Below are 11,151 nucleotides of genomic sequence, written 5' to 3' on the forward strand. Positions count from 1 at the left end.
TAGAATTTGTAGACAGCCCAGGTGACAGGGAGAGGAGACTTGCGTGCGGCTCAGCCCATTGCAGAGCCTGGCAGCCCTAACTGTAAAGTAATGTCTCTGAAGTCCAGCCTGAACCTCCTCTCTAACATTTTGTGGCTGTTATTTCTAGTCACCTCAGGTGGTGCCTGGGGGAACAGAGCCTCCCCAAATTCCCTCTGTTCCCCGCTGGTAAGATTGGGAAGTGCAGAGACTTTCAGCAGGATTGACAGAAGTTGTAGCCTGCCCAGGGGAGGGTGGAGGGAGACTTGCGTGCTGCTCAGCCCATTGCAGAGCCTGGCAGCCCTAACTGTAAAGTAATGTCTCTGATGTCCAGCCTGAACCTTATCTCTAACACTTTTTGGCTGCTCTTCCTAGTAACCCTGGGTGGTGCCTGGGGGAACAGAGCCTCCCCCAATTCCCTCTGGTCCAAGCTGGTAAGTTTGTAAGTCGCCACCAGATCCCCTCTCAGCCTTCTTGTGTGGAGACTGGATGGTTTCAGGCCCTTTATCCTGTCCTCATGGAGCCTGCCCTGCTGCCCCTTGACCATTCGGGTGGCTCTCTTCTGGACCCTCTCGATGCTGTCCACATCCCTCCCGAAGCACAGCACACAGAACTGGATGCAGTACTCCAACTGCAGCCTGATCAGCGCCGCACAGAGGGGAATGATCACCTCCCTAGACCTGGTTGTGGTGTATCTGTATTTGCATGACAAGGTGTGATTAGCCTTGCTGACCTCTTCCTCGCATTGGTGGCTCATGCTCATCCTGGAGTCAACAATGACTCCAAGATCCCTTTCTGCCACTGTGTTGACAAGAAGGGTGTTCCCAGCCTATAGGTGTGTTTCTGGTTCCTTCTCCCTAGATGCAGCACCTTGCCCTTGTCTGTGTTGAAGTCCATCCTATTCTCATCCGTCCACCTCTGTAACCTTCCTAGATCTAGCTGGATTCTGTCTCTCCCCTCCAGCGTGCCCACCTCACCCCACAACTTGGTGTCATCAGAAAATTTGGACAGCGTGCTGTTTCGTTTGCTGCAATCACCAGATTGCCAAGCCTATCCTGTAGCATCCTCATGCTACCCAGTACCTTCTTCTTACTTCCTATTTATTTGAAAAAGGACTTTTTATTATCCTTAATTCTGGTCACTAGCCGGAGCTCCATCTCTGCCTTGGCCTGCCTAACAGCCTCCCTGATTAATCTGTTCTATTTAGCAGAAATTTCAGGTTAACCTGTTCTATTTAGCAGCTTTATTCATGGAAAAGGCTGTTACCCAAGAATCTATGTAAGCCTTTTGTAAAATAGATTGATTTGATATATTCCAGATATCATGAAAAAGGGCAAAAGGGAGAAACAGGAAGCTTTCAAGGTTTACATTGATGGCAAGAATGCAGAGCAGTAAATGAAAACAAAATCGTGTCCAATACTCCTGTCTTTGTGACTGGAAGGAATGGAGCTGATGGATAGACACAAAATGAATGCACAATATTAATGAAATAAAGGAATTTTTCATTAAAAATGAATAAGATGTTGAAAAATGTTAATAGGAGTGTGCCTTCTCAAAGAAGCAATGGAACAATTTTGTGAAGGCTGGCTATCTCCATATTCCCAACCTTCCCTAAAAATGAACAAACCCATGTGCTAGGTTCACATAGAGCATTGCTCCATCTGCCCTGAAGAAGAAATCCCTATGATCTCCTTCTGAGATGTTGAAATCTCTATGATGTCACTGAGGGGAATGTATTATAGGTCAGTCTGTGTGTCCCCCTGGATTGAGTGAGGGTGAGAAAGAAAAGGCCATTGTGTTTGTGGTCCTCATGCATAATGATGGATGCGCCTGTTGATAGTGGAGCTGGCTCTGAGACTAGCCAAGCCATGGTTCCCAGAAGAGGTAAGTTGTTGAATTGAAGTGTGGCTTCAGGGAAACAGTGACCCCAGACTGACTACCAAGATGGAGAGGGGAGTCATAGGATCCTGCCTGTAATAACCTTGGCCACATGGGCCGAGGAAGGCCACTGGAGACCATAAAGACCTGGGGCAACACCTGCATTTCAGACATTGGGTGTTAAGTGTTTGAAAAAGCTTTCAGAGGAGAGTATCCCCAGAGTCACGCACAGTGCTAGAGATCCTGATTCACTCCCCTGCCCCCTGTGCACGTGTACATCATGGTGGTCTTAGGCCTGGCGTGGCTGGTGTGGCTCCTTTGTGAACCTTGCAGGTTCCCCTGTGCACCCCCCTGCCAAACATTGCAGATTGGCGGAGGGGCCCTGGTGGCCCTGCTGTTTGTGGCTGACCAGTTGGGAGGCAAAAACAGCACCATATTTAATACTGCAACTTTGGCCTTCCTGACAATCAGGAGTGAGTGTCAGGGCACCTCTGCCAATCTATGTGTGGGGAGGGGTGTGGAGGGGATGGGACATGCCAAGGACCCTGCAATATTAAGGGAGCTGCGCAGAAGACTTCCACTTTGAATTATGTATGTCCCTAGTTATGAGGTCAAGGTCAGCAAAGGATACCAGATGTCATTGAACACGTATGACAGTGGTGGGGATGTATTACTGGGGCAGTGCCAGGGGTCCTAATAGGCAGTCCAGCCTGGACTAATTCACTAACCAACAGAGTCTCTAACTGGTGGCCCCACTCTGCTATTTAACCAACTGGCCAGTCTTAGGGCCTCCTGCTGGGCTGCTGGTAATGGCTGTCTCTTCAATAAAGTCCAGTTGTGGCAGCAGGCTGCAGGCCAGAGGACACTTCTGTGTGTAGATCTGCTGTGGTAAGCTCTCTGGATCCTGCTGGATTTTCAGCTCTTTGTTTCCAAGTTCTCAACCTTCTCACCTGCATGTTTTGGCTCCGGCTCTTTGAATCTCCTCTTTGCTTTGCTTGCTCACTTCCTGGCTCCTGAGCTTTGACCGGGGCTCTGCCTGAGATTTTCCCCAATGGATCTTATAGCTAAATCCTTAATTCCTGATCTCTGACTTGGCCATAGATTTGGAGTCCACACATAGCTTCTGCCTTCTCCCAACAGCCTTCACATTAGGCCAGAACACCTATGCTATGGTCCTTACCGGCAGTCATTTTCATGCGCATGAAACTCATCAATTGCCATTGGAAATGTGCAATAAAAGTAAGTTTGGGTCTCCATATTACACCATTGTAAGCACATAGCTGGTTCCTCCCAGAATCCGGGATATTTTAGGAGCTCTAGGCATCTCATTTGGGATATTCAGTCTCTAGTTTGTGGTCTGATCTAATTTATTAATGTGGCAGGCTGGCCAAGGGTTCACCAGCAGCCCAGCTTGATGGCTTGAGCCTGGTGGCTCAGACTGATTGGTGGGGGCATTTCTCTCCCCAACCAATCAAAAAAAAGTAGGAGGATGGCTTGCCCTGCCCTGACCAAGGTGTGAGGTGAAAAAGAGGACCTGAGGGGGAACTAACCTCTCAGGCTTCCCCTTGGTCCATCTTCAATAGTGGGGTGGAGCCTCCAGAAGGGATAAAAGTCTGTGTGCCCAGCACATGGGTGGCTTTGGTGCGGGATGATGAAGATGGGGTGGCAGAAGAGCTGTTAGAGCTGACCATCAGGTTGGAGGAGTTGCCCCAGAAGTGGCTTGAAGATGCCTCCATTGAGTGGGAAGCAATGAGCAGCTGCTTTCAGCCCTACAGTGTAGAGAGCCGCAGTGGTGGTGCATGGATCTGTGCACTGTGGGTCTGGAGAGCTGATGGGACTGCGTGGCTGCATGAGGAAGCGCAGGTCCCTATTCCTGCAGGAGGCAAGAGCCCCTTTGGTGCTCAGAGCAGTGCACGGGGCCTGAGAGGGCTGACAGGCCAGGAAGCTACATGAGGTATCTTGGGATTTCCTGCAGAAGTGGAAAGCAGGACGGAGCAACCATGGCAATGAAGGGGGAAGCCCCACAGCCAACTCAGAGAGAGAGAGACGAGCCAGTCCACAAGAACTGCTGGGAGTTGTAAATTACCAGCAAAGGGGATTGCAGTTCTTAGGAGAGAAGGAGGCGAGGATTTCCACAGGCAAAGAAGGGCCCTCCCCTTTTGTTGATCAAAGGGATGCCCCATGATGAAGTTGGCAGGGGCAACCTCCTTCATGGCAGAGAGAGATAAGGGCCCACGTTCATCATGGGGTGGCTTTGCAGTTACTGCATCATGCATAATTGCTGTACTATTGTTGTTGTTCGTGTTCCTTATATTGTTGAGACCCTTTCTGGAAACTTGTGTACGTAATGTTGTATCATGAAATGATATGATTATGATCTGCTTTATTTAGCTTGTTATGGGGCCTGCTAGCACATCCCCTACTCCAGGGGTTTTCAAGCTTTTTTAAGGAGTGTACTCCTTCTGGTGGCAGCGGCATGACATCACACGGCCAGTCACATGGCAGCGGCTGGTTGCACGTGTGGCTCCATGGGCTGCTGATGGGCCTCTCACACGGCTAGTGATGCACCCCCCATCAGCAGCCTACGGAATCGCATGTGCAATGCGTGGCAGTGGTGGTATGGTATGGTGTGGTGGATGGTGGTGAAGAGATTTAATACCACCTGTCCTTGTCTTCCCAGGTGGGTGTCCTCCCTGAGATGCTTCAAGGAAGGTCGGCATATAATGGTATCAATCAAACAAATAAAATGTCAGGTTCTTGACTTCTAGCTTCCTCCTGCCTTTCATTCTTAGATCCTCCAGACTACTTTTGACCCAGCCCTGTCTCTTGGCCCCTGACCCTGGTCTCCTCTCCAGCTGCTGATTCTGGCCCTGGTGGAGGACGGACAGACTGTGATTTTGTCAGTGACATCTGGTGGTGACTGAAGTCACTAGACTGATTCAGATCTGAATGTGCCAGGCACTTGAGAAAAGTTACCTAAAGATCAGTGCACCACAGAGTATAAAGAAATCAAAAGACTGAGAAATCAGCTATGCACCACAATACAGCCCATTAAGTCAGAAAGATATTTGGTCTCACCCAAGTTATCCAACTGGCCCTGGTCCCAGAGCTGAGTTTTATCTGCACAGACTCTCATCGTCTTTAAAACATGAAGTCTCTCTTTTTTTTCTTTTTTTTTTTTTTTTACCCCAGATTTCTTCACCTCTAGGTCTTCAGGACATTTATTTTTGCCTAGAAATCCTACCTGAGGAGCCACATACTACAGACAACTTCTAATAATGTTGAATGCAATCTTCTCTCTTCTTAGGAGCGGTGGGCACATCTACACTAGATGCCACTGTGCAGTGGTATTCAGGCTCCTGACCAGTCAGTCTGTCATGTAGATGCATCCAGTTAAAAATGAAATATAATCCAGGTCACAATAGAGGGGTTTTAATACTGTGGGAGTGATGGCGTAGTTGGGATAGTCCAGGAAATATGTGACAGGCAAGTACTTTTGTGAAAGATAAATTTGATTGGACCAACTGCATGGTTGGGATAGATTTTGACAAGCTGTCAAATGCAGTGAATTTGTCTTCAGGTCACTGGGAGTTTTCTGTTCCTAATGCAAGAAATGTGTCCCACACTGTCTTATCCTCAGTGTGAGAATGTTTCTGAGTAGCTCTCAAGCCTTTTGTCTCTAAATGTTCACTGACAAAGGTCTGCTAGTTAGGGGGCAGGGGTCTCTCCCTCCCACCCCCGACATACTTTTGCTTTTTGTGTAAGAGAGGCTCTGTTAAAACACGAGCCTAGACTCTGTGTTGACTGGCAGAATTTAAAGAGATTTTTCAAAGCACTAAGGAGAGCTACAGATGCCCTCGCATACACATTAGACTAAGGTACAAAGAGTCTCAGATCAGGCACCTGAGTCTGTGGTCTGCAATCAAGGAATAGATTCCACTCGTTTGAGTGGACTTTATTCATACCAGTGGCCTCCGGGCCTGTTCCTCTACCATAATTTACATCCAGCAAATTTGGAGAGGCCTATCTGCCCAGACTGTGCTTCTTCGCTTTTTCTCTGTTCTGGCCTGTGCATATGAGAGGGATGTCTTGTGCACAAATGCTTCAGGAACTGATGTTCTTGATGGAGAAACATCGTGTCGAGTGAGTCACAACCCAGACGTCTCATTCCACTAGAAAATCAACCAGTGAGAGATTTGGAATTATGTATCAGAATGAAACAATTCAAATATGACGTTTCCCACTTTAAAAAAAGCAAACCCTACGCCTAGAATTTATTTTAAGAAAGACTGAAATCATAGTGTCGTCTTTCCATCCTGACATGCTTTGTTCTCTTCCACCTCAACACAGAGGTTGCCAAGGAATTGCCCTGAGCAGAAGTTTGCAGAGTTTTCAAACACCTGAATGGAGGAAGAGCTGCCCGAGCACCAGCTTGAGCAGAGAGTGCAACTTTAATTAAAGTCTTGGGACAAAAGTCCCTAAAGTGTAGCAAAGTTTGTGTATTTTTCTCCCCTTAGATTTATGAGCTATTGCTGATGAGTAACGTAATGGCCACAAACTGGATTTGGATTTTTTAAAGACTGGACTTGTATGGCATGCCTCCTCCCTTCTCTCCTACCCAATTTACTGAGTGAGCTGAAGACACAGGATTGAAAAAGTTACAATGCCCCTTTATTCAATATGGGGGGTCTTTGTTTCAGATTGATTTCAGATTGCTTTTATATATTGGCCATGTTGCATTTTTTCAACCCATAAAATATTTTTTCAGGCTCTGGACATAAGTTATTATTACTATATTCTTTTAATTTTGAAACTTAAATGGAGTTCATACCTGAGAGATTATAAAATAATTTACTTCTTTAGAAAGCTCCTGCTGCCCCATACTAAAGGAGTGCCATGCCTTGCAGAACAGTCACTTCTTTCATTTTAAAGTAAAGACAGCAAAAGAAGAGATTTACATGGGTTGCTTGCATACTTGCATTTGAATTGACTTTTTATTACTTGTAAACGAACAAGTCCCATAGGATGGGAAAAAGAACATATTCTAGGAATATAATAGCATATGGGAGACTAGATCTTTAAAGATTTGCCAGGAGGGGAGCTTCATTTTAAATAAAGGACAGCATTCTTGGAAGAAATTAAACATTTTCCTAAATTGGTCAGAGAAATAGATACAGCAGTCCAATGTAAGTGATTGCTGTTTTCTTAATGGTCCTACTTTATACAGGTACACATTCTTAAAAGCAGACATATATTTATTGCAAATAGCGCTATTTTTCTCCTGAGAGATCCCCACATGATAATGACAGAGGTAGTGGCATGTACATGTTTCTCACAGTGTATATTCTCCAGTAATACTTTTAAATGAAATCATATACATTTTACTTTTAATTATTACTTCTACTAGTTCATTTCATTTCAGTTTTTAACTCCAAATGTGCTCCAATGTGCTTCATTTTTGATGTGGAAAAAAATCAGAGGATACAATTAAGAATTAGGAAAATGAGGGGGAGGAAATCTTTACAAAGAAGGGGTAAAAATCTGGCTGTCTTGGAGGCAGTTCCAGATATTGTACCCCTTTCACCATGGCAGGTCTAAGATTTTACCCAGTCCACATTTAGGGCATTAAAACATGATATACAGAGAGATTTAGTTTAACATAGCATATCACATATGATCCATGTTGTATATTATAACATATATGTATAATATCATGTATTTCCAGTTTTAATGTCTTTGAAACCCACACTGTAAGAAGGATAGTTTTGAGAGGTGCTTCACAGCCCTGTATCTAACAGTTACTTTCGGGTCTGTGCTCTCTCAAAGAGGAAACCAGCGTCCTTATATTTATTTTTTATTTTTTTTTTACCAACAGTAACAAAGTTTTGGTTTCAATGGCACTAGAAGTCTTCGCTTAAAGGAAACATTTATAACCAAATTGAACCCACCAAAACTATTTGTTGCTGGATTGAGCACCTCTGGGGAAAGGTTGCGTTAGCATCCGCACATACTTTTTACACCAAACCTTTAAAAAAAAATTTTTTTTAGCCTCAGCACAAGGACCTGGTGGCTGCCTACAAGCTCGATAGGGGGAATCAACAGCAAATAGGCAGAGCTCTTTTCTTCCCAGCACCAGCTGGGGTGACGAGGAACAATGGTCATAAGCTGATGGAGAATAGGTTTAGGTTGGAGATCAGAAGGCAATATTTTACAGTTAGGGTGGCCAAAATCTGGAACCAACTTCCCAGGGAAGTGGTCCTCACCCCTACCTTGGGCAAATTCAAGAGGAGGTTGGACAATCACCTGTCTGGGGTCTTGTGAACCCAGCATTCATTCCTTCCTGTGGCAGGGGGTCAGGCTAGATGATCTGATCAGGTCCCTCCTGACCCTAGCTACTATGCAACTATGAAACTATGAAACTCTTCCAAGACTTTCTCTTGTCCCTAGCTTTGCATGTGATGGGCAAAATCCTAGTTATCTTTCTGTACCTACATGGTAGGTACAAAGTTTGGTGGTTATCGAGCTCTTGGGTTTCTAGTTCACTCTGCCAGAAGGAAAACAGGCGCTGAGGCAGAGGACTGCAGAGCCCCAGGGAGAAATGAACACCGTTCCCAGGGAAGTGCAGTTATTGTCTCATCAACCATAATGTCTGGCATTTCTTCACAGGAGACAAAAACCTGCTGGCTGCCTCAGTTGCCGTTAGTGTTACCCAGGCGAAAGTATATACACATTTCTGAAGACATTTTGTTTTTGTCCAGGGCTTCAGGCACAGCTGCATTAAGAGGAAATGAAGAGTGGGAATGATACTTCTTCAGCAGACTTCATTCTGCTGGGATTCCTGAGCCGGACCAATGTACACAAATTCTCCCTGGCCATCATCTTATTAGCCTTCATCGCTGCCTTGTCTGGGAATGCTCTCCTCATATTTCTAATCCAAGTGGACTCCTCCCTTCACACTCCCATGTACTTTTTCCTGAGTCAACTGGCCTTCATGGACATCTGCCAGACCCTGATTGTTGTCCCCAAAATGGCAGCAGACTTCCTGACCCCAGGCAACCCCATTTCTCCAGCTGGCTGTGGGGCTCAGGTTTTCCTCACACTGACAATGGGAGGAGCAGAGTGCCTGCTCCTGTCAGTCATGGCTTATGACAGGTATGTAGCTATTTGCAATCCCTTGCAATAACCTATTCTCCTGAGCAGGAGAGTCTGCCTGGGCCTGACAAGTAGCGTCTGGGTCGGGGTGTCTGCAGATGCTTTGATTCTTACAACTTGCACAATGCACCTGCCCTACTGTGGCTCTAAAGAGATTAACCACTTCTTTTGTGAGGTCCCAGTCCTGCTCAAATTGTCCTGCTCTGACACATCCCAATATGAGACTCTGCTGTTTGTATGTGGCATTGTCCTGCTCCTCATCCCCTCTTCCACCATCCTAGCCTCTTACGCTCACAGCCTTGCTGCAGTCCAAAGCATGAAGTCAACCACAGGACAGCAGAAAGCTCTGGCCACCTGCTCCTCCCACCTGACTGTGGTGGGCATGTTCTACGGGGCAGCCATCTTCATGTACATGAGACCCAGCTCCTACCACTCCCCAGAGGAAGACAAAATTGTGTCTCTGTTTTACACTATTGTCACCCCAGTGCTGAATCCACTCATCTACAGCCTGAGAAACAAGGATGTCATAGCAGCCCTAAGAAAGTTGTTTGGGAAAGGCAGAATCTTCCAGCAGAATTGACAAAAGCTGTGGTTTAATGTTATTTATACTAAGTCTGATCAAAGCCAAAGCCTAGGCTTACTGGAAAATTTAGAATTAAACCATATTATTTTAACAGTATCTGACTGCCTTAGCTACCAGTTTCCCCTGAGAATCACAATCATTGCATTCCTCTCTCACGTAATCCCTTAGGAAATAGTTGGAGGTCGTCAGCCCCACACCTCTATCATAGGAGCTTTCTCCAGTCTGTTGCATGGACCAAAGGCCTCCAAGGACCTTGAAGATCTTTAAGGCCCTTGTCCTGCCCTTTGTAAATGCCTGAAATTGTGCTGCAGGAAGTAGGCCAAGTGTTTACCTGCAGACGTTTCAAGCAGGCACTTGTCATAGTAGGTCTTTACGTTTGGGCATGATTCTCCTGTCATTTGCATTGGTTTTAAATCAAGTAAACATCACTGAGTTCATCAGTGGAGCCCTTGTGTTTCCTAGCACAAGGAATGAGCTCAGTTTGAGTTTTTCTCCTCTTTATAGCAGCCAGAATCATGTAGAATGGGAAATGGTCGGTAACCAAGTATGTCTCTAAACCACATGTAAAATAAATTAATTTGACTTATGCATGCCATCATGGAAAAGGGCAACAGGGCAAAACTTGTGAGCTCTCCAACCACAATGAGACTTTGCAGAGGAGAAAGAGACAAGGAGATGGGACTTATTGTTGCCTTTCTTTCTCGATAGGAGAAATGGAGTGTGGTAGGAGACAGGAGTTACTAAACATAGATTCTGAAATAATAAAAGAATTGTTCCTTAAGGATAAATAAAAAAATCTTAAAGATGAATTGATATGCTGATATGATTCTTCTATTCACTTATCACAGCTGTGCTTAATCTCCAGCCTGCAGATCACATCCATTTATACGCATCATACGTGTCATCGGGCTCCCCATATTTCCAGAAATTTGGTGGCTTGAAATTGGGGCAATAACAATGCCAATGCTTCCTCACTGTCAAATTGCCAAGCCCAGCACCAATGGATTAGGTTCTGGGCACCACCAACCTGTCACATTTGTAATTTGCCTATCAGTCTCATATTTTGACCCAGTTTCTAAGTGAATAAATATAAAACCTTTGAAAAGCATTGGGTTCCTCTTCATCTTCCAAATAGCATCTCAATATAATGCATGTCAATTCAGTAAATTTATAAAAGTGTAGGCATTAGACCATGGCCCTAGCCTAGTATCTTGTCTCTGACAGTGGCACTAGTTCTGCCTGAAGGTCTCCTAACACTGCTTGGCTCTGTCACTGGAGTCTGGCCTTTGGAAACTTGGCTCAACTTTGGTGACTTGGTCTTTAACTGCAAAGACCTGATACTACCTGTGCCCTGGTCTCTGCCTCTGGATTTTCCCCTCGGATTTGGCAACTTGGTCTGTAGCTCCTGCCCCTCCATGTGGCTCTTGGTCCCCAGGTCCTGTCTGTAGCCCTACCTGCAGTCCGGACCACCTAAAACCTGGTTCTTACAATACATGCCTGAATGTCCTGTTTCACGTCTG

General features: G+C 45.6%; 1 pseudogene; it reads left to right on the forward strand.

The window, feature by feature from the left end:
• Positions 1 to 8,669: 8,669 nt before the first annotated feature.
• Positions 8,670 to 9,628, forward strand: LOC132244040 (olfactory receptor 2T11-like; annotated as a pseudogene).
• Positions 9,629 to 11,151: the final 1,523 nt, after the last annotated feature.

The sequence above is a fragment of the Alligator mississippiensis genome, chromosome 11 (assembly GCF_030867095.1).
Source record: "Alligator mississippiensis isolate rAllMis1 chromosome 11, rAllMis1, whole genome shotgun sequence".
NCBI classification, from domain to species: domain Eukaryota; kingdom Metazoa; phylum Chordata; order Crocodylia; family Alligatoridae; genus Alligator; species Alligator mississippiensis.